Genomic DNA, 20,657 nt, shown 5'->3' with positions numbered 1-20,657 from the left:
CCCGTTTCATTCAAAACTTAAAATTGAATGCATAACATATAGCAAGATGAAGTTGTTAGTAGTTACCACCAGAGCCAAAAAGCCTTCATTCCATGCATTTGGTTTTGTAGGTTTAACCCCTTTGAGCCTTAATTAGCCTATTTTCTTTGTTAGCCACATTATCCTCACCTAGCCTAGAATAGGACTATCCACACCCTTGTTCTTAAAGTATAGTGGATAAAAACTTAGAGGGAATTCCTTTTGATCAACATTGTTCTAGAAAACAAGTGTGGGGGAAGAAATGAGGCACGGGTGGAAAAGAAAAAGAAAAGAAAAAATTCGTGGAAAATAGAAAAAAAAAAAAGAAAGAAAGAAAGAAAGAAAAGTTGTGAAAAGAATAAAGAAGAGCTCTAAAGTGTTGGTTGTTGAAGAAAGGGTCCAAAAAGTTGAATTTGGCCCTAAGTGTGTAGGAATCTTCCCTTGTGTTTAAAAGTTGATTTTTGCATTCAAAAGTGAATTCTAAGTGTCAATTTCATTACCTTGCTTACTATTGCTTTAAGAACGTTTGTTTTCCTTACCTTTCTTTGTTAGCCAATACCCTTAGCCCTATTACAACCCTTAGACTTTGATCTTGGTTGTTGTGTATTTCAATATGTGGAGTTTGGGATTGGTATGAGCATATGGTATCCCTGGTTCTCGTGTCTAAGTAGTAGCATTCCGTTCGTGAGATCATATATATATACATGCATTAATAATTCCAGAAAATGCTTTCTTCGCTTATAACTTATGTGAGTGTTAGTTTACATATTTACATCAATCTTCTCACATATACCTAGTATGGGGAGTGTAGTCAGAAATTCTGTGTGAAAATAGAGTGTATATCCGGTGAGGAATTGAGGGAATTCTCTAAGGCATGTTACTACATTCAAAATGTTGTTTTATGTGATTAAATGCGAACTAGTAAGTGGTGACTGTGATTAAGTATGCGCTTGAGGGTAGGGATAACTAAAATCTATGTGAGTAGTGATTTTTAATGTGTCATGTTTCATTGGAAATCCCTGAGGGAAATGTTGGAAGGTTTAGGTTATGTTTTGTTTGTTTTGTTTCCTTTGTTTTGCTCGAGGACTAGCAAAAGCTAAGTGTGGGGGAATTTGATAGGAGCATATTTATGCGACTTAGTTAGCTTGTTTTCTTGCACTTTTATAGTTAGTTTGTGGTTATTATAGTGTTTTAAGCTATTTTCATGTGTTTATAGGTCCAAATGACAAAGTTGGCAAGAAAGTGCAATTGGGGCCTTTTGGAGCAATTTTGAGCATAAAATGGATATCACATGCTTGGTGCCAAATGGATGGATGAAATTGAAGATCAAAGGAGGCAAGAAATGAAGAAATGAACATGAAGAACAAAGAGTTCATAATTGGAAGCCAAAGTTTATAAAGTTGGAGGTTTCCATTCTTGAAAGTTTCTATTCTTGGATTGGAAGTTTCCTAATCCTTTTTCACCTTGGTTCCAACCCTTGCCGCACCTCTCAAGCCTCTTCCCTTTTGGATTCTGATTTGTTAGGCCCTTTTCCTTGTGGATTTGGGTTCTACAAATCCTTTTCAGAAACTAAGTGGGCCAAAACCCTTTTCTTTGTTGATTTAAACCCTAAACCGAATCTTTAGGCCCTAAGCCTTAAAATCTACTAAGTTTAAACCCTAATCTATCTCCCCTAGGGTTGTGCCGCACCTAACACTTCTAGAAGCCTAAAAAGCTGCACAAACCCTAGTTCTTTTCTCCTTTGGATGGGCCAAGCCTTTTATCTCCAAAACCCTAACCTCTTCCCATCAGATTTTGTGAAAACCCTAGCTTTGCCGTGCCTCTATATATGTGTTTTTAAAGCCTAAATTCGGAACCACCTTCATACCACTCAAAAACACCCTTGCCGCAACCCTAACCACCATTCTACATCACAAAACACCATCCTACATCCATATACATCTCTGCCGCACCTTTTGGAGAAGAAGGAGAGCCTTGTCGTGCATTCCATTGATGAAGGAGGGCCTTGTGCGCAAGCCATTTGCATCCTTGGGAGTTTTAAGAGTTATTTCTTCCCTTGTTTCAGTCTCGATGTTTATTTTAATTTGCTTTTCAATTGCTATGAACATGTGGAACTAAACTCTTATTAGTTAGTGGTGAATTTGAAGCCATGGACATATGTTAATATGAATTGATTCCTTTTAGTTATTGTGTCGTAAAACATGAATGCGATTTACTTATCTATTTGATTGATAACTTATTCTTGTGTGTTGATAAAGGAGGCCTACTTAGTTTGCATGCTTGAATCTGATGCTAAATTATAAGGGACTTTCACCTAATCGTTAGAAACTTATTATTACAAGTAGTGGAGATTGTTAGTCACAATCGTGTTAAGTAGATTCTTGGCAAAAGTATCATGCAGTTCATAGTTATAATTGCCTTGTCAATGCTTATGATTTACATGGAATTTAATGATCTTTGAATGTATCTCTATCATGCTGTTCATATAGGGAACTTGAGAAGAATAATTTGGGTTGTTACATGCATTCATCCAATTCAATGAATTTAGGGAAATCTGAGAGTTAATTTGTGCATTCACGATTAATTTGGGGCATTGTCGTTCATGATTTAAAGAAACAATACTGGAAATCGATTTATGTTTTATATGTTCATGTGTGGAGAAGGATCCTCTAACTAGCTTTTCACCCTTGAATTCACCTTAATTTCGTTTTAATTTACTTTGATTTGCAATTTGTTTAGTTTTAATTCAATTTCGTCAGAAATCAAACCCCATTTTCTGTTTTATGTTATTAGGTCAGAACCTGTCCTAATTAGGTTCTTTAGAGTGTTTTGAGTCAATATAGGTTAGAATTAGTCCATAAACATTGTTTGAGTCTTAATTTAGTCTTAAATTTGTCCAATTTCATCCCTAGAATCTGTTTTGATTCTTTTAAGTACATTCTGAGTTAGTTAAGGTACAACCTGTTTTCTTTTAATCTTTTAAGTCAAAGTAAGTGTTAATTTCGTCCAAAGTACTTGTTAGGTCTAGAATTGAGTCAATTTCATTTAGTTTGGCAGATTTGAATGTTTTAGGTCAGTTTAGAGTCTAGAGAGTCTATTCTTGTGTTTTTAAGTCTAGTTTAGTGTTTTAGAGTTTGATTTGAGTAGATTAGCAGGCCTAGTTAATCCCCGGTTTAGAACGATCCCTACTTACATCTTTGCTACAATTGTCAACAATAGGGTTTAATTTGTGTGTCAAGTAATTTTCACATCACACACAAATAATGGCCAGTTATTTGATAACGATAAAGAACAATAACAATTACTCAACATGGAAAATAATTGAGATTAATATATTAAAACGAGAATTATATGTTCATGATAATACACCCTAGGCCTAGCAAAAGGACTTAGTTCATGATTGAATAAAAATACACCCCGCTAGAATTCGAAAACAAAGAAGGAAACAACCAAAATTCCATTCTCCACTCCACAACAAAGCTAGAATTCTCCAATTGCTTCTTCTTTCTCTCCGCTTATGTATGAGTTTACGTTGTGTTCTTTCTATTCCTTTATTTTTGCCGCAGCCTCCTTGGACTATCTTTCATAAGTCCATTCCATTGGGCCAACTATTTGAAGCTTTGACCAGTCCAACTTCATAATTTGTCTCTTATTTCTCCAACCCAAAATAATACCATGGTCTAACTTGGCAATCAACGGGTTTTCTTGTATTTAGGCGTTTAATCCCATCTTTTGTTCTCAAAACCGTAGTTCCTACAATACATACGCAAAGTGCATTAAACTCAACAATTAAATACATGATTATGACTACATAATAGACAAAAAAGGTACAAAATATGTGAAAATTATCATCCTAACACTCACAAAAAGAACGGTCATGTAGCTTCAATGATTGAGAGTGTGCGTTCTTGTACTCAAGTTTAATTCTTCCTCTTCTCATATCATTTGTATAGGAAAGGGATTCTCTCCGGATCTCTTCCACTAAATCCACCAAATCAAGGGATCCGGGCCTTTAAAATTTGATCTAACAGCTACAAACAGGAGACCCCTTTAAAGTTATAATAACTTTAGCCGTTGGATCAAATTTCAAGGACCCGAATCCCTTGATTTGGTGGATTTGGTGGAAGGGATCCAGAGAGGATCCCTTTCCATTTGTATAAAACTAAAAAATTCCGTTGACAAAAAAATTGTCCATTAAATTGGAAGCTGAATCAGATAAATGCTCCCCGTAGTCATAAGTTATTTAGAAGATAAATCTTTGTGGTAATAAAATTCAGAATTAAACCTTTGCGTTGAAGTCATGTGTATGCCATTAACAGAGAACAATGACTGTTTCAATTCTCAGCATGAATCCTAACAAACTTCACCCAAAGGTTTACTTTTGAATTTTTCTTACTACATCGGTTGTCTTTAGAAAACCTTATGATCATGAGAACCATTTATCAATTTTGGCTTCAATTGAGAGGTCCACGATAAACAGAGATGCAAGCAAGCAAGGCTTGGGCCATTTATCACATTTTTCTTTGTTATCTATGGTACACATTTTCTAAGGTGTAGACCACACTTTGGGGACCTTAGGTGCGGACCAAATGTGATCCGTTAGATCAAACCTGAGCAACTAACAACCAATCCATGAAAATGAGCTTACGGTGAAATTGGGTCATAAATGACCCATCACTAAATGAACAATTTAAATTTTTTTGGATCTAAACTCTTTCCCTCCTCGACAACAACAATAACCTTTTTACATTTGTGCTTTCCTCCCAAACTCTTCATCTCCCGTGACCACTCGAACTTCCTTCCAGTTTAAAAACTTGCTTCGTATTCCAAACTCAGTGGTAGTTGTGTTGTGGTTGCCTTCTCCTGCCTCACTGCAATTCCAGACAACAGTTAAGTAAATTAGGGGAGTTTGGTTCAAAGGTGTCCATTTGGTTCCACTTTTTTTGGCTTCATTCGAGTTGGGTTCAGAGTCCTTGTATAACAGCCGAAGTCATATTTGATTCCCCAACGTCAATTTTAAATTTGGTGAGTTTTGAAAATGGAACCCTAGAATTTATTTTTGTTATTTTTGTTAATTATGATTAATTAAGTTAATTTTAAGGTTAATTATGCATGTTCGTTGATGTAATTGGTTGAAGTTGGTGAATATATGTGAATTTTTTAGGAATTTTGGGTGCGTTGTGAAGTTATCAAGCGTTGTTGACAGGTTGTGTAGAGGCTAGGCCGTTAATTGTTGTTTTGGTAAAGTTGTAGTTTTGGGTTGGAATTGATTTTTGTTGATGAAATATTGTTAATCTTATGATTTGTTTTGATATTGCTTAAGTAGTGTTGGTTTATTCATAGTAGATATGAAACTTTCTTAACAAGTTGTTGGAAGGGTATATCTTGGTGAATGCTTGTATTGTTATGCGTACAAGATAGCAACCGATGATATTTCACTAGCAACCAAATAAGAAGATTCATATAGGGAAAACGTTAACAATCTATCCCAAGCCCCTTTTGTGCTAGGATTGATAAGGGATAAGTTTAATGAGGCATAACTTGGTGCCTTTAAGGCATCATGCTATAGCCACATTGAGCGTGTGGATGAATTGGCCTTCAATGGCCAATTGGTCCATGAGTTATCGCTTCGTAGAGTGGCAAATCAAGGGGTTAAAGACATAGAGGACTGACTCATTTCATAGGTTGTGAATTGGCCTGATTCACAAAGAAGAACTTCTGCCTCATTACTGGCCTACGATAGTGGACCTCATGACATAGAGGTTGAACCATAAAAGATTAGGTTGCTGAGGGAGTATTTTCTTGAAAAAAATTAGGGTTGGTAGGTGAAAGTAGCAAGGGGAAGAAAGAAAATGGTACACATAAAGCCAAGGCCACCCTTAAGAAAGTCACACAAAAATATCTGTGACTTGTAGGAAGCTTGAAAAAGCCTTTAAGGAGTGCAAGAATGAGGAGGATACCTTCAAGTTAAGTCTAGTAAACTTTGTCAAGGCAGTGTTGGTTAGGGCAAAGACTAGTGTCACTGTAAATCTAGACTACTTCCACCTCCTGGAATATATGAATAGGTTCAATAGTTTTTCATAGAGTTCCATCTCCTTTGAACAACTTTAAGTCTGTTGATGCACAAAACCGGAGGTCTTGGAACAACGTAAATTCGGCTATGAATCTGCATGAAATGTAAATAACACAAGATGTATTGTGGTTCACCCCAAGGTTTGGGCTACGTCCACACTAATTATGTATTTATTTGAGGGAATAGAGATGGAAAGGGTGAGAGCTTCTGAGAGCTTCTAAGGGTGAGAGAGGGGATCTCAGGCCTAGGAATTGGCCTTTTTCTAATTGTAAGGGTGAAGGGTCCTTTTATAGAATAAGAACTCCTCACTTATTACATATTTGCCCCTTTTTATCACATAATTACATTTAAGTCCCCCAAGTATTTGTACGAGATCTAAATACGAGGCCATAAATATGGTATAAACAGTAGTCCCCCAAGTCTTCAGTCAAAAGAGTCTTTTGGCTGGAGACTTGAAGTTCAGTCCATATGTGGGCCAAAGTAACTAGATGATGTCTTGACCTGATGCTCGATATGAGGCAATGCTCAATCTGAAATGACGCTTAACTAGAAGTAGCACACGCTGCGAGGCTGCTCGGCTCGTGGCTTATGTTGCCTTGGTTGGCTCAACTTGCGGCGTTTGAAGGTGAGGGAGTCCCTTTTATAGAATAAGGGCTCGCTCCTCAATACATGAATGATGGGGCTAGAGTTGATGCTCACGGCTAAGCGGTTGCTCAGTAGGCGGCGATGCTCTCTAATGGTGGTGAGGGAGTCCCTTTTATAGAATAAGGGTTCGTTCTTCAATACATAAGTGATGGGTTAGGAGTGATGCTCGCGGCGAGGTGGTTGCTCGACTGGCGGTGTTGCTCTCTAATGATGGTGAAAGAGTCCCTTTTATAAGATAAGGGATCGCTCCTCAGTACATGAACAATGGGTGATCTCTAATGAAAGTGAGGGAGTCCCTTTTATAGAATAAGGGCTCACTCCTCAATACATAAGTAATGGGTTAAGTCCCCCAAGTATTTTTCATGAGGCCCAGTTGAGGCCCAATATATGGTACATAATGTAGTCCCCCAAGTCTTCGGTCAATAGAGTCTGTTGGCTGGAGACTTCAAATTGAATCCATGTATGGGCCGAAGTGACGGTTGTTCGGAAGCGGTATTTGTATACCCTGTACTGAAGCTTTATAGGTGAAGCTTTGCAAGTAAAGCTTTGAAGTTAGAGCTCTGTAAATGAAGCTTTCGAAGCTGGAGCTTTTGTAAATGAAGCTTTTGAAGCTAGAGCTCTATAAATGAAGCTTTTGAAGCTAGAGCTCTATAAATGAAGCTTTTGAAGCTGTTTGACATGAGTGATGCTCATGAATGTTTATGTTGATTGACATGAGTGATGCTCATAGATGTTGTCATGAGTGATGCTCATGAAAGTTAACATGAGTGATGGTCATGAATGTTGACATGAATGATGGTCATGAATGTTTATGTATGATTGTCATGAGTGATGCTCATGAATATTTATGTATGAATGACATGAGTAATGCTCATGTATAATTTGGAGTACTGGGCGTACTTTTGATCACCGGGTTGGTGGTAATAGCAGCAGGTTGCCGAATAATTTGTGGAGTACTGGGCGTACTTTTGGTCACCTGGTTAGTGATAATAAAGGGTCTTGCTCTTTTGGGCATATGGGCCTTCGCCCTCCACATAACATTGCAACCCATTATTTTGGGTTTTTTTTTTATTTTTTATTTTTATTTTTTACCCTCTGATGGGGTTTATACATATTACCCTCTGATGGGGTTTATACAGATGTCTCCGAAAGATAAAATAAATTACATCATTCAGAAATAAGAAAAGTAAATCACATCATTCTGGTGGGATGTTTATTCCTTACTTTTGCAATGTCCCCATATGCCTCTCTTTTTCTTTCTCTTTATTTTTCTTTCTTTTGGCAGATGACAGACAAGGAAATAATGCCATTTTCCTTTTCTCAGCTTTCTGCATGTGCTCCTGTAAAATGTAATAGCTGCCTGGACAACCTTGACACCACCCACTTGCTTTTCTTGCTTTTCTTTCTGTCTCTCTGCTCATTTCTTTTGCTTTCTATATTCCGCTTTGGATATGTCGCTTGACGACATGATTAAGGGCAATATTCTTTCTCTAAAGTGACAGTTGTTTGGACATTGATGTTTCCGTGGTAATAATTGTAGCCGATTTCCATGTGTGTCGTTGTTTTAAGCTTCTCCAGTTCCGGCAGAATGCTTCCGGTGATCAAATTCCCGTCACTATCTTTGTTTCTGCATAACTCTGCAGTGAGTCTTTCAGATCTTCCATAAGCATTGAATCAAGGCCATTGATGAGCAGATCAACGATATCTTTCTTCAGAAACTTCTGCGTCGCGTTCCTCTTCCTCCGTACCACAACAATCTGAGTTATCGTCAATTTAATCTGTTCCCACACTTTTTGCTCTGCTTGAAACCCGCAGAGACAGACGTAGCACTATGTTTTTCCCCTGTTCCCTCAGGCGAGTCCACCATCTCTGTCAAACCTCCTCCACCACGGAATGGTAGCACCAAGCTCAGACCTTTAAAGATATTTGAAGCTTTAAACCCAAATGAAATCTTAAACTTTGGAATCCTGAAATCACCCACTACAATTTTTTGCTTGGGAAGATGGCGATCCAAAAACCCAGACTCAGAACCAAGTTTTTCAACTAAAGCTGGCAGCCCATCTTTCCCCTCTCGAAGAAAGATGTGCATGGAGAAACCATTGAAGGATCTTACATACTGTTTCTTCCTGCTGGTCATGAAGGGCACCTTAACTATGCTCCCATCGAGAAGGTGGAAGTCATGCTCTTTCGTTTGTGATGCATTAAACTTTTCAGTCCAAGCTCTTTTGAAATATAACGCGTTTGCAAAGATGAGTGTGGTTGAGCAGTCAATTGATCTGGGCGGAAATACCTCCTTGATAAGGCTTTTCGTCTCGTTTTAAGCCCATGAATTCACTCCCGAGGCCACTTAAGCAGCATTGGTCTGAAAATCAACTTGGGCGAGAGCGGCCATGTAAGAAGTTTCCACCACCTGCTTGAAATATGGCTTCAGATGGAGACACCTGTCCACCCAACCACCACTCACAAACGACAGCTGGGGGCCCCCGCTAGGGGACCTATCGGAGAAGATCACAGAGACGAGCTCGGCGGCAAAGGAGTTGAGGTGGTTGGTGGAGTTTGACTTAAGAAAAGACTGCAGCTGGTTCTGAGTTGGACCCTTTGACCCAGTTGCGATCAGGCTCAACAACACGTGGATAGACAGCGGCGAGTACACGACGTTCGATTGCTTGCATTCGGTCTGAAGCAGCTGCTTCGTCAACCCTAGAGTGAAGTCGTTTTGGTTGATGATGTTTTCTCTCAGATCCATTCCTGCTGTGCTTAACTTTTCTCCGGTCGGATGATACTTTGGTTGCTCCGGATGTGCCACGTGGTGACCTGCTTTCTCTCCATTTTACAAGTATGTCCCTCACCTAAAACTCTGCAGAATATGTAGAAAGATGAGAGATTTAGTTTGTGGGTTTTGTAGGGAAAAGTGAGAGAGTGAGAAGAAAGACGGGAGCTTTTGCGAAAGCAACTTCTGGGTTTGATTTTTGTCGGTGTGTTTAGTGAGGATGGAGTGGTGATGGTTTAGAGAGAAGGTTGGACATAGCCATCTCTTCGGAGGAAATGAAAGGAAAAGTTTTCTGAAAAAGCCCAAAGAGGGAGGTTTTGGGTTCTTGGGTTATGCAGATTCACGGCGGAGGTGAAAAATTGAGAAAGAACCGACATAGTTTTTTGTGCCGATTCCCACAGACGGCGCCAAATGTTGATGCACAAAACCAGAGGTCTTGGAACAACGTAAATCCAACCATGAATTTGCATGAAATGTAAATAACACAAGATGTATCGTGGTTCACCCCAAGGTTTGGGCTACGTCAACACTTATTATGTATTTATTTGAGGGAATAGAAAGGGAGAGGGTGAGAGCTTCTGAGAGCTTCTGAGGGTGAGAATGGGGATCTCAGGCCTAGGAATTGGCCTTTTTCTAATTGTGAGGGTGAGGGGTCTTTTATAGAATAAGGACTCCTCACTTATTACATATTTTCCCCTTCCTTTGTCACATAATTACATTTAAGTCCCCCAAGTATTTGTATGAGATCTAAATACGAGGCCCTAAATATGGTATAAACAAAGTCAATATTTCTTTTGCTACTTTTAGGAGAGGTAGAAATAAAGTTGAGGGTGATGGTAAAGGATTTGAGGAGGAAGAAGAAGAAGAAAAAGAAGAAGAAGTTTGGGGAACCAAAAGAGGGCAGCAATCCGAATGAGGTTGCAAAGAATTTTTAGACACTATTCATATATTATGTGTTGCTTTCGTTGGTTATATTGGCTTTATTACTGTGATTGACTAACAATTAATTGAGTAATACGTGAAGGTGTGGACATACGAAAAATTCCCCAACTTGAGAAGTGTAAGATCCAACATCGACCAACGGAGAGGGGGTGATATGCCTTATATGTACATGCTCCCCTCCCTATAGCACGAGGCCTTTTGGGAACTCACTGGCTTCAGATTCTATCGGAACTCTGAAGTTAAGCGAGTTTGGGTGAGAGCAATCCCAGGATGGGTGACCCACTGGGAAGTTGCTCGTGAGTTCCTAATGCAGACAATATCATGCTATGACGGAGCCGGTCTGGGATGTGACAAGAAGTCCTTAAGTTACTGTAAGATAATGGATCTGACAATTACACCGAGAATTTCGTAGTGGAAGACAACAAAGAAGCAGTCGATCCACGAACAACTAAATTTGTATATAACCGAGAGTCGAGAGGTGCCATTGTATTTCAAAATTTTTAAAATCTATGAATGAAAGTGAAGAGGAACAAATTCGAAAGATTGTCCTGACTGAAGTAGAGAGAAACAAAGCGTACTGGACGTGGGTCGATGATGCTGACACTGTGATGCCTGACAACCTCAACCCGATACCAATGATGTCAGTGAGTTGAAATTGCAAATCAAGGAGTTGAAAATAAGGGTGATGAAATAAATGGTTTGGAAGAAGGGGAGGAAAAACCAGTGGGTAAGGATGGGAATTAAAATAAGGAACTAAGGGATGAAGGAAAAATAGGGGAGGGCGAGGGATCGAGAGGGAATAAGGTTATGAGAGCTAAGAAGGAAGAGGTTTGAATGAGGTTCTAGGGACTGTTGTTTGGGGCAGTCCCCTGGATGTATGCAAGATAGTTGGATTGCTTGAAGAACGTGTTTTAGACCAGTATGAAGTAGTCAGAAGTTCTGATGATTATGATGAGGTGTTATATACACACATGAGGGCAAACATGTGGGAACCAGGACAAAAGTCTAGTCCACAAGGGCAACATCAAAGTCTTTGGAAACCAAAAGGGGGCAGAAGAAGAAGATGAAAATGGTTTTTCATACGACATTGATCTTTGATGCCACAAAGTGCCAAAAACTCCATGCTAGTGAGACCAAAGAGGATGTTGTGCAAAGAGAAGCAGTAATTAGAGGACATAAATTGTGTGGTTAAGGCAATGGAATATTTCTATCACTTCATTAAGCTGAAGGAGAATAAGATGAAGAAAGTTACTCAGTAACATTTGGATTTTATGTATGCATGAAAATATTGATTAAATGAATACAATGATAAGCCTTACTATTTTTTTGTTACACTGTTAATCTGGTTGCCAAGTTAGAGATTATGACGGTTGGAAACACCGATTTCTAGAGGTAGCTGCTTAACCAGGAAGGGTGGTTATCAACTGATGTAAGTGACTAACCCAATTTGTTATGGAGTGATATATATGCGTTGGGAATGCGTTGATGTGAATGTTTAATTAAAATTTGTATCAAGTTGGAAAGACAACTACAGGAGAAGAGTGAGGAGCTGAAGAGGTTTTTCCCCAAAGAGTGAGAAACGTAGCACTTTTGGGACGTTGAGTTGAACAATCTGGTCGAGCAACTGCGTCGTGTGGAGAAAAAGGCAGCAACAAAGACAACTAAACTTAAGGCAAAAACTATGCTGGCACTCGAGGCTAAAGACGATGTAGGGCCGACACTAGCGGTAAAACAGAGCATATAAGGTGCTGATCGAGCCATACTTTAACCAGAACTGGATAGAGTCCAGCAAGAAGCAGACTCGATGGATAGATCTCATATTGAAGCTTTTTAACAAGCTATAGATGACAACAAAGCGGAGTTAGCCAAGAACCGCACAATGTTTGAGGCTGCGTCGACACTAAAGTATTCTAAATGCCATGATCAGGGCTACATCGTGGGCTACGACGGGCAATATCATATAGACAGATGAGATACCCGTCATAAATTTGGTAGAAAGAAAGAAGGAAAATTTTCCTGTCCCTTCTTAATTGGCAGATGAGGTTGCGAAGCTGAAGACATCTGGGGAAGTTGAGTCGGGTTCTAACTTTGAAGAGATACTAGAAGAGACAACTTCTGTCAATTATGGGGCTTCCCATGAAGATCCGTCTGTTACAGATGAGGGTAAGGTTATTGATGTCATAACTGCTTTCGAGATATAATTGTAGGTTTTTATTCTAAGACGATCTATTTAGCTAGAAATGGGGCTTATCCCTCTTATAATTCGTACAATTTGCCCCAATCGTGGGACTCAGGTTTTTGCACTTATTCCTTTGAAATGAATTAAACTTTTTGCATGTTGATTGTGCTTTCAATGCATTGATCGGACTAAGAATGAGAAATTGTCGAATCATACCTAGAATATTCTCCAGATTTCCTAAGTCCTTTGTCAAATTTATTTGATCATGACCTTATGTCCGTTTATTTGTTCATCTCGCTCTATTCTGATTCTTAAGACTTTAGAGATTGCAACATGCTACTGAGAAGGGGCAGCTTCTTTCCTAGTTCGAATTGCATGTCCATCCCTAGTGAATCTTAGACGAAAATTCATTAGGGACTTGGTTGCTTGCATATAGGTCAGAAACACTTTTCGAATCTTTTTGCCAGACCCTTTACGTTGGACCTTGCATTTCTTATTGGACTGCACTTAGCTTATTTAACTAAGGCATTTCAATGTATTGGAGCTCATTTGGATTAAAATTCCTCTGGTGGATTTCCTAGTCTAAATGCCTCCCTTAGACCTGCTTAGACCCATGGTGTCGCCAAACATACTTGACTTAGTATACTGGTTCGAGATGGAAGTAATCGTACTCAAACTCGAAGTTAAGAGCCACACCTCGGATGATTTTCGGATCGCACTATTGACTATTCCCTCGAATGGCATAGAGCCCAGGTTTGAATGTTATAAACCACAACATTTAGGCTGCATAAATTTTCTGGAGGCCGGATGGTGTATTGGACTTCCAGGTCAATGTCCTAGTACCCATAGCTCACCTATCATAACTGCACTTACATCTCAAGCCTCCCAAACTAGTAATGAATACTACTGATAGGCTAAAGGAGTTTCATACTTGCATTTATGGGAATTTTCAAAGCCGTGTGTTTTTTGGGATTTTAGGGCATCCCCAATATCACTAAAAGAAAAGAACGAACAAGCAAGGTGAAAGTAGTGACATAATCGAATGTTAAAATTCTTATTCATAAGAGAATGGTGAATTGATAAAGAGGCATGATTGAAACCGGATAGGATTGCCTACACATCTATCAGAAGGAAAATCAAATCACTGGTGTAGTTTTAGAATCAAATCATTATTTTTCGTATAACATCGTGGCATTCTAGTAATGCATAATGTGATAGTTTGGGGGTGCCGACTCAATGGTTGATGAAAACAAGCTTTTGGTTTTGCCAACAATTGCTAGAGATACGAGGTTGAATTTCCCTCGAGGAACCGCTAGCTCTATCACGGTTCAAGGGTTGGCGCTGTTTCTGCTCCTCCAAGGATTACTGGTCATTCAAGTTCAAATGACGAGGTTACATTTGAGACACTCATGAAGTGTCTAAGGGACCAACATCATTTTGGATATGTATCATTCTTCCAAAAGCGTTGTTCACAACCTGTCTATTATGTGGGATGCTTATGCCTAGATTAACAATTTCTATTAAGGTTAAGGTAGAAGTCGGCACGATGGGCTGACTTTCTGAAGTTTGAAGTTATGGTGCTTATGTTTTCATAGTTGAGGACATGAATCTGGGTCTGTGGAGTGGTCCGACTAGGGTTTTCCAAAGCTTTCATCCATTTCTCAGCGTCCACAAAATTTGTATGATTCTCAGCTCGATAAGCTATATAACTATCTGCAATTTTTCAGTAAAGGTGTTAATCTTCAGCAAAGTCTCCTAGATTTTTCTAGAGTGGGGTAAGATCCAACTATTGGAGCCTCATTGTTCCCTCATATGGTTGGAGCATGAGAGGTTTGGTTGCTTGCCCCTGGAATGGTGAAAGAGTTAGGTAGAGTAATTTGGTAATGCAGAAGATGAGTTCACTCAAAATGATAGCACCAATTATTGGACTCAAATTTGTGCACCACCGTGAAGGGTGGAGATGCACAAATCAATTTGCATGCAAAATAGTAAACAATCGTAAGTAGCTGAGTACCAAGGGGTGTGCCGGTCAAAAGATCTCTGACAATCAATTAAGTACTGTTATGAGATTAAAGTAGTATTTATTAAGTAATGTTACGAGATTAAAGTAGTAGGTAAAAGAATAAGTGTGTGATAATTACGTTACCAGAGATGAACCCTAGAATGATGTATTTATACCAGTCGAGGTAGAGACCTTTAAGGATAGAGAATCCGTATTAAACCGGAAAAATCCTAAAGGATATCTAGGAAGTAGTTATTGCATCATCCCAGGAGTGTGATTACATGTAGAGCACACCAATCCTTAGATTATGAGGACTCCAAGATTATAGGAAACCTGTTGATTCCTTGCTAGGTTAGGTTTCTGTATCTTGGGGAACAATCATGATCAATCTCAGCTAAGTCTTTGAACTTCGACCACTGCTTCATAACAGAATGATGGTGGCATCACTACTCCGTTTATTCAACTTCGCTGGGAAGGTGTTGAATCCATGACTGGACTTTTACAATATTTGTATTTCGATCCGCCTTGTTTCATCAGTGGAAAATCATGGTCTCGCAAAACAGAAACCAAGATTGACAAGGTATAAAAGAATAAATCACTACCCCACACTTGTTTTTCTATAAACTGTACATGAAAGGAATTCTTAATAAGTAATGCTCCACTATTCTTTAAGAAAAGGGTATGGGTATTCCTATGCTAGGTTCATCATTCTAAAAATCCCTGCCTAGCGTCGCCTAAGCACTAGGTGGTTGGCCACCGCCTCGATTAGTCCCTAGGTATTTGAAAATTAAGAAAGTGCATCTAGACCTGCTTAGGTGCTTGCATTGTCCACCTAGGTGCTCGCCTAGCTCACCTAAACCCGCCTTGGCACCCGCCTAGATCTCGACTCTCGCTTAGACAGAAAATCAATAACTTTTATTTTACATTTTATTTTTTCAATAAAATGTAAGAGATTTATAAAATATGTGGGTGAACGCTCATTATATACTTATTCTCCATGTTTTCAATATGTTCTAATACTTTATAACATGTATGTCACTTTATTTTTCAATTTGTGAATACAATTATGTGTTTTTCTTTAAGAATAAATAGGCACTTATTTATACAAATATATAATAAATTTACTAAAATCTGCCTAGGCCTAGTTTAGCCGCCTAGGCGCTAGGCCCCAACCTGCCTTCCAACTTGCGCCTAGCGTATTTTAGAACCTTGACTAGGCTAGGTAGGGATTATACGGGTTAACAAAGAAAAATAGGATTAATAAGGCTCAAAGGGTTAATCCTACAATGTATATGCAAGGGATAAGCCTATTTGGTTATGGTGGTAACTAGAAACCTTCATCTTGTTATGTTTGTTATGTAATCAATTCAATACTTTGAACGAAATGGGCATGAGTTCTAATATTTGGAACTAAAACATGAATATATATTCTAAGTAGCAACCAAGCAAAGAAGTAAAGAGGTCATGCAACGACTTTTGAAAACAAGAATATTCACATATTAAAAACTCTACAAGCAAAGCATAGACTCAAGTCTTATAGGGTTGTAATGTTACTTTGAGTGTCTTCCTTCAAGCATGTTATGAAAACTAATTATATTTTCTTTGTAATTAAATGTGAATTCGCAAATGACAACCTACAACTAAGTATGAACCAAATAGCATATCAAACCTTCACCCATGCTTGTAATTTTCTTTAACAGTCATGCAATTAAAAACCAAATCCTCATCATTGTGTTGGAAGGTACCCTAAGTCACAAACAAACAAACAAAAACTAACCAATTGACAATTTGGTTTTTCAAATTTTTTTTAGCAAACACAAATTAAAACAGTGAAAAATAATGATGGTGAAATTGAAGAAAAATCATGCAAAACAATTTGTTTACCCCTCCCCTCAACCAACCACTACCCCACACTTAAACCAAACATTGTCCTTAATGTATCAAAAATAAAACTCAAACAAGAAAGCAATAAAAGGCATACGCAAACGAGACTTACAAAACAATACAATCATGGTCAAGAAAAAATAATAACGAGAACAGTAAACGAAAGCAAATTTGAGTGTAGAAGCCGAAAATTCAACTGTTTCCTACTTTGAACACATAGGTTGCCTCCTAAGAAGCACTTACTTTAATGTTTTCCAAGCAGACGATACCTTCATTTAATGCTCACTAAGAACTGCTGCATGGTGGGGCATGTCTTTCAAAAAATGCTCCTCATTACTTTTACACATTGGATCTTTGAACGGAATGTGATACTTTAAAATCCAATATCAGTTTAAGGTAAAGTGTGGCTACCTGAATTATTGAAGCTAACAACATATTAGTAGAAAAGAGAATTGTAAATGGGGGAGGTGCTTACTTTTGTGCTGTGGTAAGAACTCAAGGGCAGCCAAGATTTCAAAACTTGTAAAGTTGTTCTTCTCTGTTAGACTTGGTTTGAGGGCAGTGGCTTGTCTTGTGTGACCAAATCCAATTCCTTTGGCGGTGGCTGTCTCATATATATCTTTATTGATAAACTGTAAATATTCCCTTACTACTTCTTTTTCTGGAATCTTTCTTCTTATTGTACAAAGCTATTTAAAAAATTTAGCATATATAGAAACTTGCATATGGTATCAAGAAGCGGAATGTTAACTTGAACCTTTCGGTAATTTTCCAAGATGACTTTCTTATCCTTTTCATTCTTAGACTAAGTAAATTTGCAAAGGAAAGGTACATTTGGATTAATAGGGCTACAAAGAATTGAATTTGGAACAACTTCAATGGAATTGAGTGGCAAAGAAGCTTTACGGATTGAAGCACTAGGCTTCAAGATGGTTGTTGATTGCGGCAAGGATTGTTCCTTCCTTTCCATGGCTAGATCATTCATATCATTTTCAGACAGAAGCTGTTTGTCCATTGTTTGGCTATGTTTAAATGTCTTTGGTTTAGTCAAACCTCCATATCACTTCTCAAAGTGATAGCGTTAGTGGTTTCAAAACCTCCAATTGGATTAACAATAGTTGAACTAAGGAGTTTGCCTTGTTCTCGATTTTTTCTTAAGAATTCTACTATTTACTCCATTTGATTCTTCAAATATACCAATTCCTTAACTTGATTTTGGTGTCCCTAAATCACAGAAGCATTAGAAGCAATTAATGTTTGAAGAATTTTAACATGCTCCACGAATAAACTAAATTTGGTTGGAATTGTTGTGGGGGACTTTGTGATGGCACCATAGACATTGGATAAAAGTTGTTAAGGACCCCTCCACATAAAATTCAGATTGTCTCTCCAGCCCAGATTGTAAGTGTTGAAGGACGAGTGATTCCTTAGTTGATTGTGGCCTTGATAACCCACAACAGTGACACTTTCTTAACCTCTATTCTCAATTAATTGACGACATTGATTAGTTTGATAACCTTGCATAGAGAGCACACCAAATGCACGTGTCCACCACACTTTGCATCTTAGATTGTTCAAGAATCTGTGACATAATAAAAGTAATTAAGATTAGCCATTTGAGCTTTAAGTTTTAATAGATTGGCAATTGCCATGTCTTGCTTCTCTAGTACCTTGAATCAAAGAAATTAAAATGAAATAAAAGAACAAAAGAAAGACAAACAAAAAACACATAAGGATTAGTAATTTCACTCATCCCTAACAACGACACCAAAATTTGATGTGGTAGAAACTTACACTCAAATTAAAACCCTGCAAACAATATGATCATAGTACAAGTAAAGACCCGCAAACACTCAAATGAAAAGCTAGTTAAATGATACTTCTCCATACATAAAACATATGCACATAAATCGATTTCTAGTTATTCTTCTTATAAACCATGAATGATAGTGCTCCAAGTTAACAATTGCACACTCATTTCCCTCAAATTTTCCTAAGTTATTGAAAAGGAAGACACTTTGCTCATAATTATTCTTATCAAGACATCTAACACACATGACAGATATTCACATCAAAGATTATTTTCTGCAAAAATCAAAAGTATTGACAAAATGTTTGTTACTATGACACATGATACTCTTGCAAAGGATTTAACTTATCTTAATCAACGTCCATTGATTTTAACTACTTATGGATACAAGTTCATAATGATTACGTGAATGTCTTGTATATTCTAGCTCTAAATTTCTGCATGCAAACTTGATGTGAAAATTAACTTGACACACAAATTAAACCCTATTAAACATGTAATTGTAGTATTAAGCAAGTAGGGATCGTTCTAGACCGGGGATTAACTAGGGCCACTAATCAACACAAATAAAACTCAAAAATACTAAACTAGACTCTATAAACTCAAAACTGACTCAAAACACTCAAAACAGCAAAACTAAGTTAAAAAGACTCAAAACAGACTCTAGGGAGCTATTTGGAAGAATTTAAGACTAGTAAGACTCAAAACAATAAATTGGACAGATTTAGACACTTTTCTAACTAATCTAAGACACTTAATTAAAAGGGGGATTGATTTGGACGAAATTTAACTAAACTAAACAGATTGCAAAACAAAGTAAATTGGGTGATTTGAATGGTGAAAACTTAGCTAGAGGATCCTTATCCACACATGACATATGCATATAAACCAGTTTCCAGTATTGTTCCTTTAGACTATGAATGACAACACCCCAAGTTAACCGTGATAGCACAAATTAACCATCAGATTTTCCTTAACTCATTGAATTGGACGGGATACACATCACAACTAAATTATCCTTCTCAAGTTCCCTAACTATGAAAAGCATGATAGAAAAACATATCAAAGGTCATTAAATTCTTTGAAAACCATAAGCATTGACGAGGCATTCGTAACTATGAAAAACATGATACTCCTGCTAATGATTTACTTAACACAATCATGACTAGTGACTTCCACTACTTGTGAATATAAGTTCATAACGATTAGGTGAAACTTCCTTATACTCTAGCATCAAGTTTATGCATGAAATTTAAGTATGCATCCTCAATCAACATACATAAACAAGTTTTAATAACTCAGATGAGCAAATCACATTCAAGACTCAAGAAACAATAATTGGATGTAATCAATTCATATCAAGCATATAATCATGGCCTCGAATTCACCTCTAACTAAAAAGAAATTAGTTCCACATGTCTTTAGAAACTGAAATAAACATTAAAACCAACATTGAAACAAATTTAAAGATAGAAAGAACCAGGAACGTCCCAACAACTCCAATGGCAAATTCGAACCCTCTTTGGATTGCAAGCCACGGCACCAAGCTCCTTCTTCCTTCCTTGCTACGTTACTTGATGAATCTTTGAGAAATTGACGTGAATTGTGGTTTAGAATGAATATGGGGGTGGTGGTCTGATTTGTGCAACATAATGATGTATTTATAGTCTATAACTCACGGCACAAAGGTAGCATAGGAGAAGGATTTTAGCACTTCAAGTCCATAAAGAAAAAGGTTAGGGTTTGGCGGAAACCAAGGGCAAAAAGGATTACACATCAAAAACCATCAAGAATAAGGATATAGGGTGCAACACCAAAATAGGAAAAGGCATTCTAGAAAGGCTAAGGTGCGGCAAGGTCTTCTAGAAAGGAATGAGGCGCCACCTTTGTAGGATAGGGACAAGACTTCTAGAAATCAGGTATTTAGATCCCCTTGCAGCTGGAATTAAGGTATGATAAGATTAAGATAGGATAAGATAAGATAATGTTAGTTTGGATAAGATAAGGTTGGATAAGGTTTTGGATAATGTTTCCTTCTTTTGAGCTGATTCCTTATCTTCTTTGCCTAGAATTTATTTTCTTCATCTTTTTAGCACATTCCTAGCCTCTTGAACTTCAAAAACGTCCATCCACCTTGCTCCATGCATGTGTTATCCATTTTTAGCCCAAAACTGCTCTAAAATGCTCCAAAATGCATTTTCTTGCCAACTTTGTCATTGGGATCTACAAACACACAAAAATAGCTTAAAACACTATAATAAGTAGAAACTATATATGAAAATGCAAGAAAACAAGCTAACTAAGTCGTATAAATATGCTCCTATCAAAACTAAG

The 20,657-nt window shown here is 37.8% G+C and overlaps 1 pseudogene; it reads right to left on the bottom strand.

Annotated features, from left to right (window-relative positions):
- Positions 1-3,768: 3,768 nt before the first annotated feature.
- Positions 3,769-16,718, bottom strand: LOC126600312 (serpin-ZX-like; annotated as a pseudogene).
- Between the last annotated feature and the right edge of the window lie 3,939 nt (positions 16,719-20,657).

The sequence above is a fragment of the Malus sylvestris genome, chromosome 14 (genome assembly GCF_916048215.2).
Source record: "Malus sylvestris chromosome 14, drMalSylv7.2, whole genome shotgun sequence".
NCBI classification, from domain to species: Eukaryota; Viridiplantae; Streptophyta; class Magnoliopsida; order Rosales; family Rosaceae; genus Malus; species Malus sylvestris.
Note: the sequence above shows the minus strand (reverse complement) of the source record. Positions and strands in the feature narration are given on the sequence as shown.